The following is a 22,358-nucleotide window of genomic DNA, read 5'->3' on the forward strand; positions in this document are numbered from 1 at the left end:
GAAGACCACTGAGAAGAGAAGTGAAACTAGGAGGCCCAGAGCCCCATGTGGGCTCCATGCAAGGCTGGCAGGGCCCTGTTGTGACTTTCGTGGGCCCTGGCGTTTTTGCCTTCGCGGGTTTCTTCTTCAATCAATCAGTTCATCAAAATTATCATCTATGATTGCATCGGTATAAAGACAAATATATTAGTATTACATATTAAAACATTTTTCAAAGATTTTATTTATTTGTTTGTCAGAGACCAAGAGCACAAGCAGGCAGGGTAGCAGGCAGAGGCAGAGACAGAAGCAGGCTCCCCACTGAGCAAGGAGACCGATGCGAGACTCGTACCCAGGACCCTGGGATCATGACCTGAGCCAAAGGCAGCTGCTTAACCCACTGAGCCACACAGCCGCCCCTAAAACATTTTTTTTTTTTTAAATCTAGAAGTTCATTTTTCCTCTTCTGATCTTAACAGAAATTGCAACATTGTTTCAGCCCCTGAAAGTCCGCTGGGCCTGGGGTACTATGCCTCTTGCTGAAATGTCAACCTTGGTTGCTCCTTACCCAAAGGGAAGCTTAATCCCAGAAAACAGTGGAGATCCTGAATTACACTCCATGGGAGGGATGAGTGTTGAGAACACAAAACGGGACCAACCCAAGCATTGTGACTAATATTCGTGTGCTTGATAAAACCTTTGATGATGCCTAAAGAAAATGCATCTGTATACATGGTGATCCAAACTGGGGACAAATGTCGCGATAAGTACAGTTGGATGCCGGCGCCATCATCCAGCCTTGGCTAACTACATTAATCTCTCTAAGGCTGTTTCCTCATTTGTAAAATGACAGGATAAAAGTCTGTAACTCAGGGGCGCCTGGATGGCTCATTTGGTTGGGCATCTGCCTTTGGCTCAGGTCCTGATCTTGGGGTCCCGGGATGGAGCCCTGCACTGAGCTCCCTGCTCAGCGGAAAGTCTGCTTCTCCCTCTCCCTCTGCTTCATGTCCCTGCTCATGCTTCCTCTCACTCTCTCACATAAATAAAGAAAATCTTTTTTTTTTTTTTTTTTAAGAGGGTTGCTTTGAGGGCCACATAAAGAACATGAACAAAGAGCTTAGCACAGTATGTGGCCTATGGTAAGCACGGAATAAATGTCACCGAAAGCGCTTATGGCCACCATCATCATTACTGTCACCACAGGACCCCTGAGGACCCCAGAACAGAATGTTCCTATTTGGAACTTACTTGGCTAGGTAAGAGGTCACTCATCCTATCTGTACCGTCTCGGGTGAAGAGTTTAAGGTCCAGATTGGAATATCCGACTTCCGTGCTTGGAGAGATTCATAAAATGATCCCGAGAATCAAGTACATAAACAAGAAGGAAAATAAAGACTGGCCCTGACTAAAGCAGGTATGGCAAAAGGAAGGAACATTCTCAGCCAAAAACTTTGCTACCTATTACGTAAATGAGGGACCTCACCACCAAAACAAAGACCCATCTACAAGGATCGGGGGCTGTATCCTGAGTCTGGCACCCCTCTCCCACTCAGCTGAAGGCAAATCCTTATATCCCCAAACCCCACCGGGGAAACAGCAGAAAAAAGTAAAGTAGAAAATCTCTTCTGTGGTCCTCTATATTTGAAGCATTCGAAAACACACACTGATCAAGACGTTTAAGCCACTTATTAGAGATGTAATTCAAGAAATTGCAATAAAGCATTTGAGGAGGAAACAGAGGTAAAAAGGGCACGAATTCTACCCTGGGAACGGCAAGAAAATCTTGAAAAAAGTATCCATGTCCTGGGGGGAGAAAGATAACCCCGAAGAGATGAAAGAGGCAGTTACAGAGAAACAGGGACGGACAGATAAGGGAAGAAGAGATGGTCCCCGGGATAAAAGGGAAACGAGTCAATAAATAGCAGCAGAAATCTAAGTGACAGAAAACATGCAAAGAGCGTGTACACAAACAGTCTGTTGGGACGCGGCCCCGTTCCCACAAGCAGGGACGATGTAATCAGCGCCCGGCGAAGGAAAAGACGGGACTTAAACCCTCTTCAGGGTCCCTTTGCTCCTGCCCGATCTTTTACACCTGAAACAGGAAACTCTTCTTGGCCCTGAACAAAAGAGATGGGGAGAAAAGCCCAACACTTGAGCTGCACTCCAGGCAATTAGAATGAAGTTGGAATAAATGCCCAAATGTGGTGCTGCCAGACACAGTAAGATAATTCTGTGCAAAAGCTTATTTCAAAGAGAAAACGAGCGTCTTTGACCCCCAAAGGAAAGAAGAGTCAGCATAACCCAGTATGAGCCTGAGCAGGAGGCGGGAGATCTGAACCAGACCCCACCATGTTCCTGGGGCTACTAAGAAAAGGGGGGGGGGGTCCTGCTCAGAGGGCTTGTGCTGTCCCCCAGGGTGAAGCTGTGCCCAAACAGAGGGGGCCGAAGCTCATGACAACACTTGTCCCCCTCACTCCCAGTAGACAAGAAGAGTGTCCCAAGAAGCTTGTGAGAAGGAGGGAGAGAGAAAGGTAACACCACATCTGGTCATTCTTGCATATCTGCAAGGGACCCAGCTGCCAAGAAGTGACGTCACCACCCTGGTTCTGGTCCTCATTATTTCTCCCTGGACTATCATGATGAACCTCCTTAGAGGTCTTCTTGGACATACCCCCTCCCACCTAACTGTCCCTACAGCCCCCAGTCTCTCTGTCACCAGGGTTCTCTTTCCAAAGCTTGGATCTGATCACGTCACGTCCTGCCTAGAAGTCTCCAATGGCCAGGCAAGCCGGTGCAGCCACGGGGCAAGACAGCATGGAGGTTCCTCATAATATTAAAAATAGAATTATCCTGGGATACCTGGGTGTCTCAGTAGTTAAGTATCGACCTTTAGCTCAGGTCATGGTCTCAGGGTCCTGAGATCAAGTCCTGCGTCGGACTCCCTCCTCAGCATCTCCCTCTGCCTCTGCCCTTCCCCTCCTATGAGCCCATAATCACACTATTGCACAAGAAAATGAAAACACTAATTTGAAAAGATATATACACCCTTATGTTTACTGCAGCATTCCTGACAGTAGCCAAGTTCGGGACGCAGTCCCAGTGTCTGCTGATAGGTGAATGGATAAAGAAGATGCGGGGTGTGTAAGTATGTATCTGTATGATGGAATATTTCTCAGCCACAAAAAGGCATGAAACCTTGCCGTTTGCAATAACATGGATGGATCTAGAGATTAGTAATACACTGGGTGAACTAAGTCAGAGAAAGACGAATACTGGACGATTTCACTCATGCGTGGAATTTAAGAAAAAAACAAATGAACAAAGGAAAAACAAGAGACAACACCCCCCAAAAAAAGAAACGAAAAAGAAAAAACCCAGACTCTTAACTATAGAGAACAAACCCATGGTTCCCAGAGGGAAGGTGGGTGGGGGGATGGGAGAAATGGGTGATGGGGAGTAAAAGTACGTACACTCATCATCCCATCATGTTCGATGCTGCGTAATATCCAGAATGGTTGAATCACTCTATAGTACGTCTGAAACTAATATAACACTGTATGTTAATTACACTTCAATTTTTTTTTTAAAGATTTTATTTATTTATCTGACAGACAGAAATCACAAGTAGGCAGAGAGGCAGGCAGAGAGAGAGCGGGAGGCAGGCTCCCTGCCAAGCAGAGAGCCCAATGCGGGGCTCCATCCCAGGACCCTGGAACCATGACCTGAGCCAAAGGCAGAAGCTTTAACCCACTGAGCTACCCAGGTGCCCCTACACTTTAGTTTTTTTAAGAGTAGAAAAAAAATATCTCCGATGGCTTTTCATTGCCTACACAGGTTAGCAAACTATGACCTGTGAGCTCAATCCGGCTTGCAAGGTACGTATGGTTTTTGCATGGGGGCGCCTGGGCTGCTCAGTTGGTCAAGCCTCAGCCTCTTGATCTCAGCTCAGGTTGTAAATTCAAGCTCCACTTTCGGCCCTATGCTAGGCATGAAACCCACTTAAAAAAAAAAAAAGGAGGGGGGAAATGGTTTTTCATGTTTCATGAGCTGTACAAGAATACAACAGGATTACGGGTACACAGAGATAACGTATTGACTGCCAAGCCTAAAACATTTGATGTATGGCCCTTTCCAGAAAGTTTGGGCTTACCTTTCTGTAAAGAAAAAAAAAAACCCACCCAGGTACAAGACCTTTCCTGATCTTGCACCTCTACTTCTCAACATCCTCGCCGACTTTCCTCCTTGTTCTTTCTGCTCTGCAACTACCGAGCCGCCCACAGAGCCCGCGATCCGCCAGGTGTCCTCGTGCTGGTCTGCTCCCCTGTCCTGGGACATCAGCTCCCGACGCACGCGAACTCATCTGTCACACTTCATTCGTAGCCCCGTGCACCCCGTGAGACCGGCCGTTTACTTACTGGGAACTAGGCCTCTCGCCCCAGGCCCCCTTGGCCACCCCTCGCGACAGCAGTCTGGTACTGGGAGCTCCTTCAGAGCAGGTCACCCTCCTCAGCTCTGCGGCCCGCCCAATGCCTGGCACGCTGTCCCCGCGCAGGGAGTCCTCACTGTGCTTCATGGGCTGCACTTGGCACTGACCATGAGCTCATCTCATCCATATCCATCTGCTTCCTCAGCTTTCAAAGGAGAAGTCTGAACACGATGACTGCAAAGTCGTCCTGCCTCTGAAATGACAATACCGTCCAAGACACAGATCTTCCAATGGAAAGACAACTAGAAAAAAACGTCTTGCCTACGACTCCTCAAAGAATTTTGGGAAAAGCGGTGCTATCCGCCAGAGCTCAGGAGAGGGTTTTCTTTGCCTTCTGATGAATCTTGGCAAAGAGCCTCTTTCAAGAGAAACTGGGCTGAAGGCCCCAAGAGCTCTGCCCTCACAGAGGGTCCGTGCAATAGAGAGCAGCCGCATAACCAAACCCAGGTCTCTGCCCGATGTGCAGCAAAGCCGGTCCCACATTCGTCAGCCAACTGGACATCAGGCTGGTAGCAAGGAAGGAGTTTATTCTAGGGCAGCCAAACCGGGAGACTGGGGGGCAAGCCTCGGATCTGCTGCCCCGCAGGGGGGCAATGACAAGTTTTTTATGATCCTAGGGGTTGAGACTACAAACATGGTGAAAGTGGTGGGGATATATGGCGATTCATGAGGAACACCTGTAACAGATATCCCATGTTCGTTTCAGGCAGAGACCGACATCACACGGAGGCTCAATTCATCCCCTGAGCCGGGGGATTATTTCGAGACAGGGAGAGGGGACTACTGGCGAGCTCAGAGAGCCAGTATAAACCAGATCAGGTTGTGGGCTCCTTATCTCTGGGGAGGAATGCAAGGCCCTCCTCGCTGGTTTAGAGGCCGGAACCCTATCAGTTGACCTTGAGTCCAGGCTTCTGCAGAGACAGCTAGTGGACTTGTTAGCGGGCTCTGAAAAAAGACACACAATAGCGGACTGGGGAGAAACAGTTCTCTGAAAAACAAGCTTTAAACTCTCTTTTAGTTTCAACCTCCTTAACCCTGTGGGGCACGGTTTCAGTTGTCTCCCACCTGGAGTCCTGAAGGAGAAAGGCAAGTCAATATTCAGTTATCCTTGGTACTGAAAACCAGTTCAAGGATTATCATTAAACTGGGTTTTTCTACCTTTCTTTTATTTTCTCTCTCTCTTTTTTTTTTTTTAAGATTTTATTTATTTATTTATTTGAGAGCAAAAGAGCGCGAGCTTGGGGGGAATGCCAGAGGGAGAGGGAGAAGGAGACTCCCCGCTGAGCAGGGAGCCCAACGTGGGGCTCAAACCCAGGACCCTGGTATCGTGACCCAAGCTGAAAGCAGACACTTAACCGTCTGAGCCACCCAGGTGCCCCTAGTTTCTCTCTTATTATCATAAGTTAGTAACCAAAAGGTAAAACCGACAAGGACCTGCCAATCAAAATTCTTGTGAAGGTTTGGTAAGAAAGAGACCAGAATCATGGTTTAATTTGTATAGAATAGAAGCCTGTTCTATTTAAAAAGTAAAAAAGTTACAAAAGGCAATTTTTCTTCCCATTCATGACCCCCATTCAGCCCCAAATTCTCTGTTCCCAGATTCCCAGTTGTCTTTTCAGAAACACCTGGGAATATATATATATATACATATGTATATAGACTTTCTCTGAAAATACAGAATACAGATATACATATATCTGGGAATACAGATATACATATTATGTATACACACACACACACACACACACACACACATAGATTAGATACCTATCCCATTTTTTTAAACACGTATGATAGCATTCCATTCATGCCATTATGTACCTTGCTATGCTTGCCTAAAAGTATGTTCTAGTTTGTAAGACTAAGTAATAGCCCCCCAAAGATGCCCACATTTTCAGACCCCGTGAACTTTACTTGGCAAACAGAACTTCGTAGATATGATTGAATGAGAGATCCTGAGGAGAGATCATTGTGGATTAGCCTGGATTATCTGGGCAGCCCAACACAGGAGGGAGTCAGAGAAAAAGATCAGAGGATGGAAGTGAAGATCAGAAGGTCAAAGATTTGAAGATCAAGGAAGAAGTTATGGGCCAAGGAACACAGGCAGTTAAAAGCCGAAAAGACAAAGAAAAGGATTCTTCCCCAGAGGCTCCGTAAGGAATCAGCATGGCCAACACCTTGACTCTGGCCGGGTGAAACTGATTCTAGACTTCTAACCTCTGTATATGAATTATAATAAAGTTGTTTGTTTTAAACTACCAAGTTTGTGGTCCTTCGTTACTGCAATAATAGGAAACTAATACCCCTGGGGGTTACTCTATACCTACGGATCCATTGCCGCACTTTTTACTGGCCATATAGCATTCATGTGTATGACCGACCCACAATTCATGAGCACTGAGGTTGTTTCTGTGCTTTACCATTACAAATAATGCTGTAAGGAATGACCTATATATAAAATGTATGCATCCAGGTGAGCATATTTGTAAGAAAAAGTGAAATTGCTGAATTACTTTTTTTTTTTAAGGTAACTCTACGCTCAGTATGGGGCTTGAACTCACGATCAAGAATCACATGCTTCACCAGCTGAGCCAGCCAGGTGCCCCTAAATTGTAATAAATATGGTCAAATAGCCTTAAATTATGTTTTGTTTTTTTGCATGTTCCAATATAACATTATTTATGGAAATTTGAGTTTCATATAATCTTCACCTGTGTCAAAATATTCTTTTTTTTTTTCTTTTTCTCTATCCGTTAAAAATTTTAATCTCAACTCAGGGGCTGTATAAATCAGGAGATAAGCCAGATTTCGTCTACTAGCTAAGGTTTGTCAAGTCCTGGTTTAGTCTGGCTAGTCTAGTTTAACTAGAAGTTATTGAATCAGAGCTGAATTTGCACTTATCCCAACTGAAAAGTTTCATTAAAAAAAGACATGTTTTAGACTTACACAAAATGTTCTTTAAAAAAAAAAAATTAAATCTAGTCTACGAATGCAAGTCACTCTGAAAAAAATCTTTACCAATTGGTTCAGAAAAACTTGCAATGGATTCATTTCAATTACAAAAGTCAATATGGCAGACTCTTCTGGCTCTATCTCATGTTCGGCAACATTTTGTTATATGAGACCATCTTTAAGGTTATTTAAACTTATTAACCCCCAAACCACTAAAACTTCCTGCTTCTGCTGAACTAGTAGAACCTCAGAGTGGGGTCCAGGTAGAAAGGCAGGCTTGTCTGTCTCATTTTTCTAAAAGATTCAGAGATGTACAGGTTTCTCATACTCTCTCTGAATTGTTTTAACCTTTGGTATATTTCCTCGTTTTTCCTGTTCCTTGAAGTCTTCCCATTTGAAGAAGCAGTCCCCTCCTCCAGGCTTTACTAACTGATTTCAGAAGAGAAATCCCTCTTATCTGCTCCGTGAGGGATCCCAAGGCTGTGCAGATCTTTTCTACAGTTACCCCTGCCTCACACCTTTTGTCCGCTGTTGGCAAGGAATGCTCAAGATTGCATGTTCTTGGTGCTCGGCTCTGTGAGCTTCTTCACAATCAGACTCACTAACATCCACAAAGGCTGTAATGCAGTGCCCTCAAGGTGCACGGAGCACCAGCCACAGTGTGGGGGTGTGCCAGATGAGATGTATGCAGCACTGGGGGTGCCTGAGAGCCAGCTGGGGAGAGTCACAGGCAAGGTGACCCTCCTGAGTCTGCAAAGCAGTTAGTAGAATTCTAGTTCCGTTGTTGCCCTCCGTCTATGAGCCGTGGCAGCCGTTGCCCTGACCCCGGGCCCCTCTCTGGGCCCCCCTCAGCAATCTGGGGGGGTATCAAGCAGTGCCACATACACTTGGGAAAGCCAGACACCCACTCCCACACTCTCACTTTTTCTTTCTGGAGAAATCTCTGGCGAGAAGGGCCCTCTTGGCCCTTGGCTGAGGGAGTCACAGGTGAAGTGAAACTGTTCCTCTTACCCTGTTTAGTGCATCCAATCTCAGGCTGGTGTCCTCCACAGACACCCAGATCCCCACCACAGCACTCTCCTCTGTGGTCCTTATCAAAATGAGTGTTCTTCGTGAGGTAAGATGGCAGGAAACTCCTGCTTTTTTGAGAGTGTCACCCTCTTCAATAATATTTTCATATCTTTTGTTGCTTTCCTTTGTGACTTACCTGAACCAATTAGCAGGAGAGCTCAAGAGTCCGGTGGCTGGACTTTGTTCTGTCTTGTTTTTACTTCAATCATGAGGAAGCATCTTTGGGACCTATTGGTGAGATGCCCCCCAAAAGTCACCTCAAACCTCCAATCTGTCATAGTCACCTCACAAAGCCCCCTCCTTGAACTAGAGAAGCATGGAGTGAGCCAGTGAAGTGATGCCAACACCCAGGGGCCTCTACCTTCTTGTCGAAAGTCCCTGGAGTGTCCTCTTGGGGAACCCTCTCATTTCCTGATTAAAGCCGCAAAATGCCAGTCAAAATACCTCAGTCAACCCTCTCCACCAAAGAGTGCACCAGAGCTTGTGTTCTGCCCTCACTGAGCTCTTCTTTGAACAGTACTCCCAGAGGGCTTCACGGAAGGAAGAAAATAATCTTGGAAAATTCAAAATGGAAAAAGCTGGATCCGCATTTTTCAATGCTTGACTCCTGCTGACTTAAATATTAGAATGCACTGCAGAAGAAATGTAAATTTGAAGTAATGTTTTTAAAAAATTTTGTGCGGCCCCTGGGTGGCTCAGTCAGTTGGGTGTTTGCCCAGATGATGATCTTCAGGTTCTGGGATTGAGCCCCGTGCCGGGCTCCCTGCTCAGTGGGGAGTCTGCTTTGTCCTTGGCCCCTTTCCCCTTGTGCTCTCTCTCCCTCAAGTAAATAAATAAAATTTCTTTTAAAATTAATTAATTAATTAATAATAAAATAAAAATTTGAGATATACAAGGAAAATATGATACATATTGAGATGTCTAAGAAAACTCAGATAACTAAAAAGAAAGAAGAAGGAAGGAAGGGTTGGAAGGAAGAACAGAAGGAAGAAAGAAAGAGAAAGAAAGAAAACTCAGTGAATTCACCTCTGCTTCCTGATCAGGAATATAAGGCTAGGGAGGGAGGTTAAGTGATTTGTGGATAGACATATACTATTTAGTGACAAATTATATTTATATATATACATGCAAATATATACATAATTTTATTTCTACACATAAATATAAATTTATATTTTTATATGGAAACATGTATATAATATTATATAAAATATATTCATTTATATATAAACATAAAATTACATTTTTGTATCTGCATATATATACACAAATATATATTTTATATGTATATAAAATATACATTTTACATATTTTATATATATATATATATAAAAATGTATATATACATTTTAAATAGAGAGGATTGGTTTCCTCTAGTAAGTCCATTGGTAAAACTTTACTAAGGGACTATTAAGTCTGTCTCTGAGAAGCTTAACTTAAGACATGGTTAATTTTTTTTTTTTTAAGATTTTATTTATTTATTTTACAGACACAGATCACAGGTAGGCAGAGAGGCAGGCAGAGAGAGAGAGAGGAGGAAGCAGGCTCCCTGCAGAGCAAAGAGCCCGACGTGGGGCTCAATCCCAGGACCCTGGGATCATGACCCGAGCCAAAGGCAGAGGCTTTAACCCACTGAGCCACCCAGGTGCCCCAAGACATGGATAATTTAAGTGAGGTTCCAAAGCAGGTGACAGACTTTGATAAACACATGAATCTAGAGCTATCCCTCATTATCTAATTTATTGGTGGAAAGGACAGTAAGAATAATTGTTGACAAAAACAACTGTCAATTGTTGACAATTAAAGTTCTCAAGAATTGTTGACAATATGGGCACCTGGGTGGCTCAGTGGGTTAAGCCTCTGTCTTCGGCTCAGGTCATGATCTCAGGGTCCTAGGATTGAGCCCCGCAACGGGCTCTCTGCTCGGCAGAGAGCCAGCTTCCTCCTCTCTCTCTCTCTGCCTGCCTCTCTGCCTACTTGTGATCTCTCTCTGTCAAATAAATAAATGAATTCTTGGGAAAAAAAAAAAAAAAGAATTGTTGACAATAAAAGTTGACAAGAACCAGCAATAGCTTTGCTCATGTGGCAGAGAAGTCATGATCAAAGAGTGACCTTGAAGAACTTGCTAGAAATGGGAGGATTCACTAGCAGTTGCTGCCCATGAAAGTGAAATAAAATTGAGGAGTTGACATTAAAGTATTTCTGTGGTTGTTTTCTAAATCGTCCCAGTCTTCCACCTAGAAATATGCTTAAAATTAATTTACAACACAGGGAGAACAAAATGCATCAAACTGTACAATATTTGCTTTGTTAAAGAAAGACAGCTCCAAGAAACGGGGTCTCTAGTAATCTGTCTGACTGCTAAGGTGATTAGTCTGGAGTGGGTTCTGTGAAGGGTGGGTGGACCAAACGATCTCCCCAAGAGAAGTCTCAGAGGTTTTCCATAAATCTCCTCTCCTGGCAATTTAAAAACCAGAGATAAATGAGTGACAGACCATGACAAACTATGCCTGTCTTCATTGGGACTAAGCCAGGGGTAACATCCCTCTAATCAGCAGGAAATAGTATCCTCTCTCTTTTACTTTATTTTCTTTATTTATTTGAGAGAAAGAGCAAGAGTGTGAGCTGGAGGTGGGGGGAAGGGCTAGAGGGAGAGGGAGAGAGAATCCCAAGCAGGCTCCACACCCAGCACAGAGCCCAGTGGGTGTTGGATCTCAAGACCCCAAGATGATGATCTGAGCCAAAATGAAGAATCCCATACCCAACCAGCTGAGACACCCAGGCACCGCCCCCTTTCTCTTTCATGAGGTCACCTCATTAGTCCCGCCAGTGTTATCAGCTGATACAATTATGATTCTGTTACACACAGAGATGAGGTGTGGCTAGACTTGCTCTGCATCAGGAAGATGATTCTTATTGCTTTTTTTTTTTTTAAGATTTTATTTATTTATTTGACAGAGAGATCACAAGTAGGCAGAGAGCAGGCAGAGAGAGAGAGGGAAGCAGGCTCCCCAAAGAGCAGAGCGCCTGCATCGGGCTCTATCCCAGGACCCTGAGATCATGACCTGAGCTGAAGGCAGAGGCCTAACCCCTGAGCCACCCAGGTGCCTTCCTTTCTTGATGAATTGAGCTTGAACAAGCCTGGGTTCCACCCCAGGACCCAGCATTCAGACAGGCAGCCACACCCCCACCCCAAGCTACGGAGAAGTTGTCTTCACTGCATATAGATAGTTATGAGCCCTTGACACAGGCACAAAGAGATAAATGGCTCCATCAGAACATTCTCCTCAACCATCCCCTTGTTGACACTCAGGAAAAGTTGTCTGTAACTGCAGCTCAGTCGATGAATAATTACCCACTTTGAGATCCAAGATCCAAGCCAAGTTTCCCAGCACACTGCTCTCTCTGGCCACAAACGTGATCTGTCTCAGCCTTTATGCCTTGAGAAGAAAAGATGGGGAAAATTCTGGTCCTGTTCCAGTTCATCTCCTCTGATGACTTCAAAGAGTACACTGAATCTGTTGACAGAGTTTTCAAAGTTAGCAAGTTTTTTCTTTTCTATTTTTTAGCCAGGTGCTTTATCGGTCACAATTATTGAACATTAGACTACTTTAGTATTTTCAAGGCAACTTCCAAAAAACAGGTGTCATAACGTGTGTGCATGCTTGAAAAGTGGAATTTGCTTTTCTAAAAGTTACTTGCCTGCATTGTTTTCAGTGGTGACATATGTTTTTCAACCCCTCTCCCCAGTTAAATTTAAACTGTTCTGTGCTCACTACCTCATCTTCATACCTTGCTGAAGCATTTCTCCTACTAACTGGGGAGATTGTCCCCACCCCACCAATCCCACCTGATCTTTAAGTGGTCCCAGATTCTTCCACCCTGTTGTCTATAACCTGAGAGTACATATTACCTGTGTCTCTCAGACTCTGCCTGACATTCCATGTAACTGTTTCATGAGGGTCTATGTTATCTGAAATTAGCTAACTAATTCTTTGAAGACAAAAATGTTTATTTTTCCACTCCTTTCATATGTGTGTCCCCACATACCCCTCCCTGATTACCATGGATTACTACATACCTTCACATGTGGAAAATTATGAACTTCTTCTTAAACTTGAAATTACTCCAAGCAAGAGAGCAATAAATATGAAAGCACTTCTATAACTTTCCCTTTGTGATCTTTGTGATCTTTTCAATTTGTACTACATTCCAAGAAACATGATTTAAAGCCAGTCGTTTATTTTTTTCTGCTGGTCCAACATTTAGGGAAATTTTTATGCAAAGAATGAGATCTAGAGACTTGGAAAAATTATTCAAATTCCATTTTCTCCACAGCTGACATCCTATCCAGTCTATGAGAGTCTCTCGTGCCTGATCAACCCCTCATCGAGGTATGCTTTTTATCATAATTATAGTAAACATTTCATTAAGTCATTACTATATGCTAGAAGCCATGCTAAGTGCTTTACATGCATTATCTCTTTGAATTCTCAGAATAATCTGAGAAGATAAGAACCATGAAAAGCCTTGTGTCGCAGATGAACAAACCTAGATACATAAAAATTCAGTAACTTGGCCAAACTCTGACCTGCAAAGGGTAAAGCCAAAATTCAAATCGAGGTTTGTCTACACCCTCAACCAGCAGTATCAACAGCCTGTGGAACTTGTTAGAAATGCAAATTCTTCACTCCCATTCCAGCACTGGGGGGCGGGGCCCAACAATCTGGGTTTAACAAGGCCTCCAAGGTGATTCTGATGCTCTAAAGGAGTCAGTTTTTCCTAAAGGGTCTGATAGTAAATATTTTGGAATTGCAGGCATCTACAGAAGCAGCCATAGAAGATATATAAACAAATGTATGACTGTTCCAATAAAGCCTTATTTACAAAATTTTATGTACAAACTTTATTTACAAACTTGAGGGCTGTGGTCCACCCACCCCTGTAATTCTTATATAAGAAGTGTTCTGAGAGTAGCTAAGGCAAAACATGACTTTATTAAAGATATATAACATGCTCAGTGCAAAAGTTTTAATTAATAGTGTATCAACCATATTTCAATAAAAAAGGGAAAAAATGCTTTTAATCATAGACATACCAAAAAAAAAAAAAAGAGAGAGAGAGAGAGAGAGAGAGAGAGACCCTGGAAAAAAGTAGGGAAAGGATTTTATTTTTTATTTATTTATTTTTTTAGGAGGGAGAAGATTTTACTTAACAAAGATCAGAGTGGTTCAGAAAAAATTTTTATAAAACTGTCAATTTTCTTTTCAGTGAACTTGCCCGATGAAAAATTATAAATATATGTTTCACAAATTGACTTTACTCCTGATGACAGATTAAAACATTTTTAAATGGCCTTTAAGCTGTAAGTTAACAAAGTCTCCAACCCTAAATGGATTTTTCATAGAAATATTTTTAAGTATTGTGTTGTAAATTAAGGTAATATCTGTATGTGATAAAAAATTCAAAGTATAAAGAAAGAAAAGTTCCATTCTGCCATTTCCCTTTGCCCACCATCACTTCATTCACTAGAGGTTCAAAACATTGTTAATCAGCCCTCCTGATGATGGCCATTATAATCCTAGTACAGTACACATGTACATGTATTCCTTGATTCCACTCTCTCTGTACCAAAGGTAAGACATTTTGTGCACCCACACTACTTCCCACTTCACCTCCCATGTTAATCATCCAATTGTGTTCATTTTATTACATTTATTTTGTTAAAGTTTGTGTACTTACCTCATTTAGTGATTATGATAATGTTATCAGGACATTGTCTACAGATTGATTCTAAAATTTAGATCTGATAATACAGTACTTACATTAGGATTCTATAAATATGGTTCCAGGCAGAACTAATTAATGTGATTGAGTCCTTAGAGAAGGAAAGATGGTCAACTCTAGGTCATAAACCAATGCCATTTTAAAAACAATGTTCCCTGGGCTTGAAAAAAGCTTAGACTATACTAGGGAATCCCTTCCTGGAGAAATAAAATCCAACCAAGTCAAAACCAAAAAAGCTATCAATGAGGTACAATCAAAAATGGAGGCTCTAACTGCTAAGAAAAGAGGCAGAAGAGAGAATTAGTGATATAGAATACCAAATGACAGAGAATGAAGAAACTGAGAAAAAGAGAGATAAACAACTATTGGATCATGAGGGGAGAATTCAAGATAACTGATACCTTAAAGCAAAAAATATTAGAATAATTGGGATCCCAGAAGAAGAAGGAAGAAAGAAAGGAGCAAAAGGTATACTGGAAAAAATTATAGCAGAGAACTTCCCTAATTTGGGAAAGGAAGTAGGCATCAAAGTCCAGGAGGCACAGAGAACCCCCCCACAAAATCAATAAAATAGGTTAACACCCCAATATCTAATAGTAAAACTTAACAAGTCTCAGTGACAAAGAGAAAATTCTGAAAGCAGCTCAAGACAAGAGGTCTGTAATCTACAATGGTAGAATCATTAGATTGGCAGCAGACCTATCCACAGAGAACTGGTAGGCCAGAAAGGATCAAAATGATCCTTATATTCAGAGTACTAAATGAGAAAAATATGCAGTCAAGAATACTATATCCAGCTAGGCTATCATTGAAAACAGAAGGAGAGAAAAAAAGCTTCCAGAACAAACAGAAACTAAAAGAATTTGCAAACACCAAACCAACCCTATAGGAAATACTGAAAGCTGTCCTCTAAGCAAAAGAGAGAGCCTAAAAGTAACATGTGCCAGGAAGGAAAAGAAACAATATACAATAACAGTCACATTACAGAAAATACAATGGCACTAAATTCATATCTTTCTATAGTTACCCTGAATGTAAATGGGCTAATTGCCCCAATTAAAAGACACAGGGTATCAGATTGGATTTAAAAAAATCTATCTGTATGCTGTCTTCAAGAGACTCATTTTAGACCCAAAGACACCTCCAGATTTTAAGTGAGGGCGTGGAAAACCATTTACCATGCTAATGGACATCGAAAGAAAGCTGGGGTAGCAATCCTTATATCAAATTAGATTTTAAGCCAAAGACTGTAATAAGAGATGAGGAAGGACACTATCCTAATTAAAGGGTCTCTCCAACAAGAAGATCTAACAATTGTAAATATTTATGCCCCTAACATAGGAGTGGCCAACTATGTAAGTAAATTAATAACAAAATTAAAGAAACACATCAATGATGATAAAATAAATAGGGGAATTTTATACTCCACTCACTGCAATGGACAGAGCATCTAAGCAGAAGATCAAAAAGGACATAAGGGCTTTGAATGACACACTGGACCAGATGGACTCCACAGATATATTCAGAACATTCCATCCCAAAGCCACAGAATACACATTCTTCTCTAGTGCACATGGAACATTGGAACATTCTCCAGAACAAATCACATCCTGGGTCACAAATCAGGTCTCAACTGGTACCAAAAGGATCATTCCCTGTATATTTTCAAATCACAATGCACTGAAACTCAAACTCAATCACAAGAGGAAAGCTGGAAAGAACTCAAATACATGGAGACTAAAGAGCATCCTACTAAAGAATGGATGTGTCAACCAGGAAATTAAAGAATTAAAAAAAATTCATGGAAACAAATGAAAATGAAAACATGACTGTTCAAAATCTTTGGGACACAGCAAAGGCAGTCCTAAGAGGAAAGTATAGAGCAATACAAGGCTTTCCTGGGAAACAAGAAAGGTCTCAAATACACAATCAAACCCTACACCTAAAGGAGTTGGAAAAAGAACATCAGATAAAGCCTAAACCCAGTAGGAGAAGAGAAATAATAAAGATCAGAGCAGAAATCAATGAAACAGAAGCCAAAAGAACAGTAACAGATCAATGAAAGTAGGAGCCAGTACTTTGAAAGAATAAGATCGATAAGCCCCTGGTCAGACTTATCAAAAAGAAAAGAGAAAGGGCCCAAATTAATAAAGTCATAAATGAAACAGGAGAGCTCACAACCAACACCAAAGAAAACAAACAATTATGAGAACATATTATGAGCATCTATACGCCAGCAAATTTGACAATCTGGAAGAAATGGATGCATTCCTAGGGATGTATAAACTACCAAAACTGAACCAGAAATAAACTGAAAACTTGAACAGATGCATAACCAGCAAGGAAATGGAGGCAGTAATCAAAACTCTCCAAACAAACAAGAGCCTGGGACCAGACGGCTTCCCAGGGGAATTCTACCAAACATAAAAAAGAATTACTATCTGTTCTTCTGGAACAGTTCAAAAAATAAAAACAGAAGGAAAACTTCCAAACTCATTTTATGAGGTCAGCATTACCTTGATCCCAAAACCTGACAAAGACCCCATCAGAAAGGAGAATTACAGATCAATATCCCTGATGAACATGGTTGCAAAAATTCTCACCAAAACACTCACCAATAGGATCCAACAGCACATTAAGAGGATTATTCACCATGACCAAGTGGGATTTATAACTGGACTGCAAGTTTGGTTCATCATCTACAAATCAATCAATGTAACACAATACATTAATAAAAGAAAGGACAAGAACCATATGATACTCTCAATAGATGCAGAAAAAGCATTTGACAAAGTACAGCATCCTTTCTTATCCAAAACTCTTCACATTGTAGGGATTGAAGATACATATTTCAATATCATAAAAGCCACCTATGAAAAACCCACAGGAATATCATTCTCAAGGGGGAAAATCTGAGAAATTTGCCCCTAAGGTCAGGAACATGGCAGGGTTGTACACTATGGCCACTGCTTTCAACATAGTACTAGAAGTCCTAGCCTCAGCAACAAAAAGAAAGAAAAGGTATCCCAATTGACAAAGAAGAGGTCAAACTTTCACTCTTTGCAGATGATATGATACTTTATGTGGAAAACCCAAAAGACTCTATGCCAAAACTGCTAGAACTCCTCAGCAATTCAGTAAAGTGTCAGGATATAAAAATCAATGCACAGAAATCAGTTGCATTCTATACACCAACAACAAGACAGAAGAAAGAGAAATTTAGGAGTCAATCCCATTTACAATTGCATCCAAACCCATAAGATACCTAGGAATAAATCTCACCAAAGAGGCAAAGAAGCTTACTCAGAATACTATAGACCACTCATGAAAGAAATTAGGAAGAAAAAAAGAAATGGAAAAATGTTCCATGCTCATGGATTGGAAAAACAAATATTGTGAAAACGTCTATGCTACCTAGAGCAATCTACACATCAAAATGCAATCCCTATCAAAATACCATCAATTTTTTTCAAAGAAATGGAAAAAATAATGCTAAAATTTGTATGGAACCAGAAAAAAATCCCTGAATAACCAAAGGAATGTTGAAAAAGAAAAGCAAAGTTGGCGGCATCACAATTCCAGACTTCAAGCTCTATGGCACAGCTGTAATCGTCAGAATAGTATAATACTGGCACAAAAACAGACACATAGATCAATGGAACAGAATAGAGAGACCAGAAATGGACCCTCAATTCTTTGGTCAACTAATCCTTGACAAAGTAGGAAAGAATATCCAATAAGAAAAAGACAGTCTTGGGGCGCCTGGGTGGCTCAGTGGTTTAAGCCTCTGCCTTCGGCTCAGGTCATGATCCCAGGGTCCTGGGATCGAGCCCCACATTGGGCTCTCTGCTCAGGAGAAAGCCAGCTTCCTCCTCTCTCTCTGCCTATCTCTCTACCTACTTGTGATCTCTATCTGTCAAATAATTAAATAAAATCTTTAAAAAAAAAAAAAAAAAGAAAGAAAGAAAGGAAAAAAAAAAAGAAAAAGACAGTCGTGTCAACAAATGGTGTTGGGAAAACTGGACAGCCACATGCAGAAGAATGAAATCGGACCATTTCCTTACACCCCACACAAAAAAAGACTCAAAATGGATGAAAGGCCTCAATGTGAGACAGGAATCCATCAAAATCCTTGAGGAGAACATAGGCAGCAGCCGTTTGACCTCAGCCACAGTAACTTCTTCCTAGAAACAATGCCAAACGCAAGGGAAGCAAGGGCAAAAATGAACTATTAAGACTTCATCAAGACAAAGGCTTCTGCACAGCAAAAGAAAGAGTCAACAAAACCAAAAGATAACAGACAGAATGGGAGAAGATATTTGCAAGTGACATATCAGATAAAGGGGTAGTATCCAAAATCTATAAAGAATTTATCAAACTCAACACCCAAGGAACAAATAATCCAATCAAGAAATGGGCAGAAGACATGAACAGACATTTCTGCAAAGAAGACATCCAGGTGGCCAAATGCTCAACATGGGGCACCTGGGTGGCTCAGTGGGTTAAAGCCTCTGCCTTTGGCTCGGGTCATGATCCCAGGGTCCTGGGATCAAGCCCTGCATCAGGCTCTCTGCTCGGTGGGGAGCCTGCTTCCTCCTCTCTCTCGGCCTGCATTTCCACCTACTTGTGTTCTCTGTCTGTCAAACAAATAAATTTAAAAAAAAAAAAGAAAAAAAGAAAATGCTCAACATCACTTGGCAGCAAGGAAATAAAAATAAAAATAAAAATAAAAATAGAACACAAATAAAAACCACAATGAAGTTCCACCTCACACCAGAAGGATGGCTAAAATTAACCAGTGAGGAAATGACAGGTGTTGGCGAGGATGCGGAGAAAGGGGAACCTCCTACACTGTTGGTGGGAATGCAAGCTGGTGCAGCCACTCTGAAAACACTGACAAGTTTCCTCAAAAAGTTGAAACTAGAGCTACCTACAACCCAGCAATTGCACTACTGAGTATTTACCCAAAGATACAAATGTAGTGATCAAAAGGGACACATGCACCCCAATGTTTAAAGCAGCAATGTCCACAATAACCAAATGATGGAAAGGGCCTACATATCCATCGACAGATGAATGGATAAAGAAGACATGGTATATATATACATGGAATATTATGCAGCCATCAGAAAATGAAATCTTGCCTTTTGCAACATTGTGGATGGGACTGGGGGTATTATGCTAAGTGAAATAAGTCAATCAGAGAACAATTATCATATGATCTTGTGGAATTTTAGATATAATGCAGAGGATCAAGGGGGAAGAGAGGAAAAAATGAAATGGGACAAAACCAGAGAGGGAGACAAACCCTAAGAAACTCTTAATCTCAGGAAATAAACTGAGGGTTGCTGGAGGGGTGGGGGTGGGAGGGATAGGGTGGCTGGGTGATGGACACTGGGGAGGTTATGTGCTATAATGAGTGCTGTGAATTGTGTAAGACTGATGAATCACAGACCTGTACCCCTGAAACGAATAAGATATTCTATGTTAATAAAAAATATAATAATAATAATAAATTTTTTAAAAATGAGGAGAATGTTCCAAACTTCTAGGTCACACTCAGCTGCCACTATTTCTTTTACTTCGTGTCATCCTCATTTATTCCTTTTCTCTTTTACTTCAACAAAACTTCTTAGGGGCACCTGGGTGGCTCAGTGGGTTAAAGCCTCTGCCTTCGGCTCAGGTCATGATCCCAGGGTTCTGGGATTGAGCCCTGTATCAGACTCTCTGCTCAGCAGGGAGCCTGTTTCCCCCCTCTCTCTTTCTGTCTGCCTCTCTGCCTACTTGTGATCTCTGTCTGTCAAATAAATAAATAAAATCTTCAAAAAAAAAAAACTCTAAAAAAAAACTTCTTAAATATTCTTTTCACACAGTTATGAAACTTTCTGAGGTTTTTTTTTTTTTCTTTTTTGCCTAAAAATATCTTTATTTTGCCCTCATCCTTGATTGATGGTTTAGCTGGGTATAGAATTCTATATTCAAAAGTAGGTGTTGGCAAACTATGGCCCACTGGTCAAATCCAAAAACACCTTGTTTTTGTAAATAAAGTTTTGTTAGAACACAGCATCGTTTATGTCTCCTTTCATGCTACAGCTGCAGGGTTGAATAGCTGTGAGTAACCACATGACCTACAAAACACAAAATATTTACTTTCTGGCCTCTTACAGAAAAACTCCGCCTCCCTTTATTTAAAATCCTAACTCAAAATGTCAAGTCCCAACTCAATTGTTTTCTTGCTGATGAGGACTTGAAGGATTCTGCTCTATTGTCCTGTATTGCTGATGTAATCTGATTATTAAGCATCTATAGTAAGCTTGTTTTTTTCCTCTCCAGAAACTTTTTTGAATTTTTTCTTTACCCTTGTATACCTCAAGCATCACTAGATTTTTGGGTTGGTTTATTTTGTTTTTAATTTACCTGTTTTAGTATTTGGTCAGACTTTTCCAATTAAAGAGTCATATCTTCCTCTATATGAGGAAATTTTCCTCTCCTATATTTTAATTTAACCTTTTTGGTTTTTTGTATTAGCCATTTCTTTCCTATGAGATGGATATCAATCTCTATTCCTGTCTTCATACTTGCCAGCTTTTCACTCATTCACATTTTGGGGGTTTTGTTTCATATATAAAAAGATTTCCTTTATTTTTATTCCAAGATATTTTATTAGTCCAGTCCAATGTATTTTTCAATCCAGCTATTGGTTTTTTATTTCAACAATCACAATTTTAATTATCCAGAGTGCTTTTGGTTTTCTGATTGCTCTTGTGTCATAATAACTTATTCTTCCTTTTTTTTTTTTTTAAAGACTTATTTATTTATTTGACAGGCAAAGATCACAAATAGGCAGAGAGGCAGGCAGGGAGAGAGAGGTGGAAGCAGGCTCCCTGCTGAGCAGAGAGCCCAATGTGGGGCTCCATCCCAGGACCCTGGGATCATGACCTGAGCCGAAGGCAGAGGCTTTAACCCACTGAGCCACCCAGGCGCCCCTCTTCCTTTTTTTAATATAGTTATTTATTTGAGAGATAGAAAGAGTCCAAGAAGGAGAAGGCACAGAGGGAGAGGAAGATAAGCAGATTCCCCACTGAGCAGGGAGCCCAACATGGGGCTCCATCCCAGGACCCTGGATCATGACCTGAGTCAAAACCAAGAGTCAGATGCTTAACCAACTAAGCCACCCAGGTGCCCTACAGCTTATTCTTATTTTAAGGATATAATATCATCCTGAATTATTCTAAAAATGCAGAAGACAATTTTTAAGTTCTTTTTAGCTCTCTGAGTTAAATCTGCTTTCTTCCGGATGGGTTGTTTTGTTATTCATATTAGTCCTTCTCTCTCAGGAAGAGGGTGTTATCAGATATCTAGTGTTATGTCTGTGACCAAAGCACAAAGCTGACCTGCACAGGGGCATAAGCTTCTCAGGACTCTGTTAAGTGACAGAGTTCTGTGGGCTCCCAGGTAAGCAGAAGTACAGACCGGCATGGTTCCCGACTGTGTAGAGCAGGAAATCTGGAGACCCCCTAGGGTTGCATAGGGCTTGCAGAACTTTGGCGAAGATGTCTGAGCCAAGCTGCCTACCCCCAGCATTTGCTATGGAAGCCTGAGGGTTAATTCAGCTATTTCCCTTTAAGCGTAGCTCCCACACTTCTTCGGTCTTTCAAAATTATTTGGTTTCATCCAGTGGCACAATTTTCCCATGTTTGTTCTGGGATTGAAGAGTGGGGAGGAAAGGAGCAGAGAACAGGAGCTCTAGTTGAAGAAAGGTGTCTCAAAGATCTGAATCCAGAACTTTAAATTAGTGAGTATCTTTCCCCCATCTGCCACCTACTCTTGTCATTTCTGTTTGATAACTCCAAGCTTGGAGCTTTTCCAGCAGTCCCTTATCTCTGGAATCCCCTTCTCTGCCTTTTGTTTGTCTGTTTGCTTTTCAAATAAATCCATCTGTTTTCTATCTACTAGCATTTACTCACACTTTATGGTTCCTTTATTGATGCCCAGCATTGTTGTGGTTTCACTAAATAGATTTTTACATGGACAGACTATGGACAGTTAATCATTTCAATGGGACCTTGAGAAAGGGTGAAGG

At 41.5% G+C, this 22,358-nt stretch overlaps 1 long non-coding RNA gene across 1 annotated transcript; it reads right to left on the reverse strand.

The window, feature by feature from the left end:
- Positions 1-8,630: 8,630 nt before the first annotated feature.
- LOC132020872 (uncharacterized) lies at positions 8,631-16,972 on the reverse strand. Its single transcript, XR_009405123.1, has 3 exons — positions 16,891-16,972; positions 11,848-12,006; positions 8,631-8,716 (listed from the first exon to the last, which is right to left on the reverse strand). It is a non-coding gene; the product is annotated as an uncharacterized LOC132020872 (long non-coding RNA).
- Between the last annotated feature and the right edge of the window lie 5,386 nt (positions 16,973-22,358).

This window comes from Mustela nigripes, chromosome 6 (assembly GCF_022355385.1).
Source record: "Mustela nigripes isolate SB6536 chromosome 6, MUSNIG.SB6536, whole genome shotgun sequence".
Lineage (NCBI taxonomy): Eukaryota > Metazoa > Chordata > Mammalia > Carnivora > Mustelidae > Mustela > Mustela nigripes.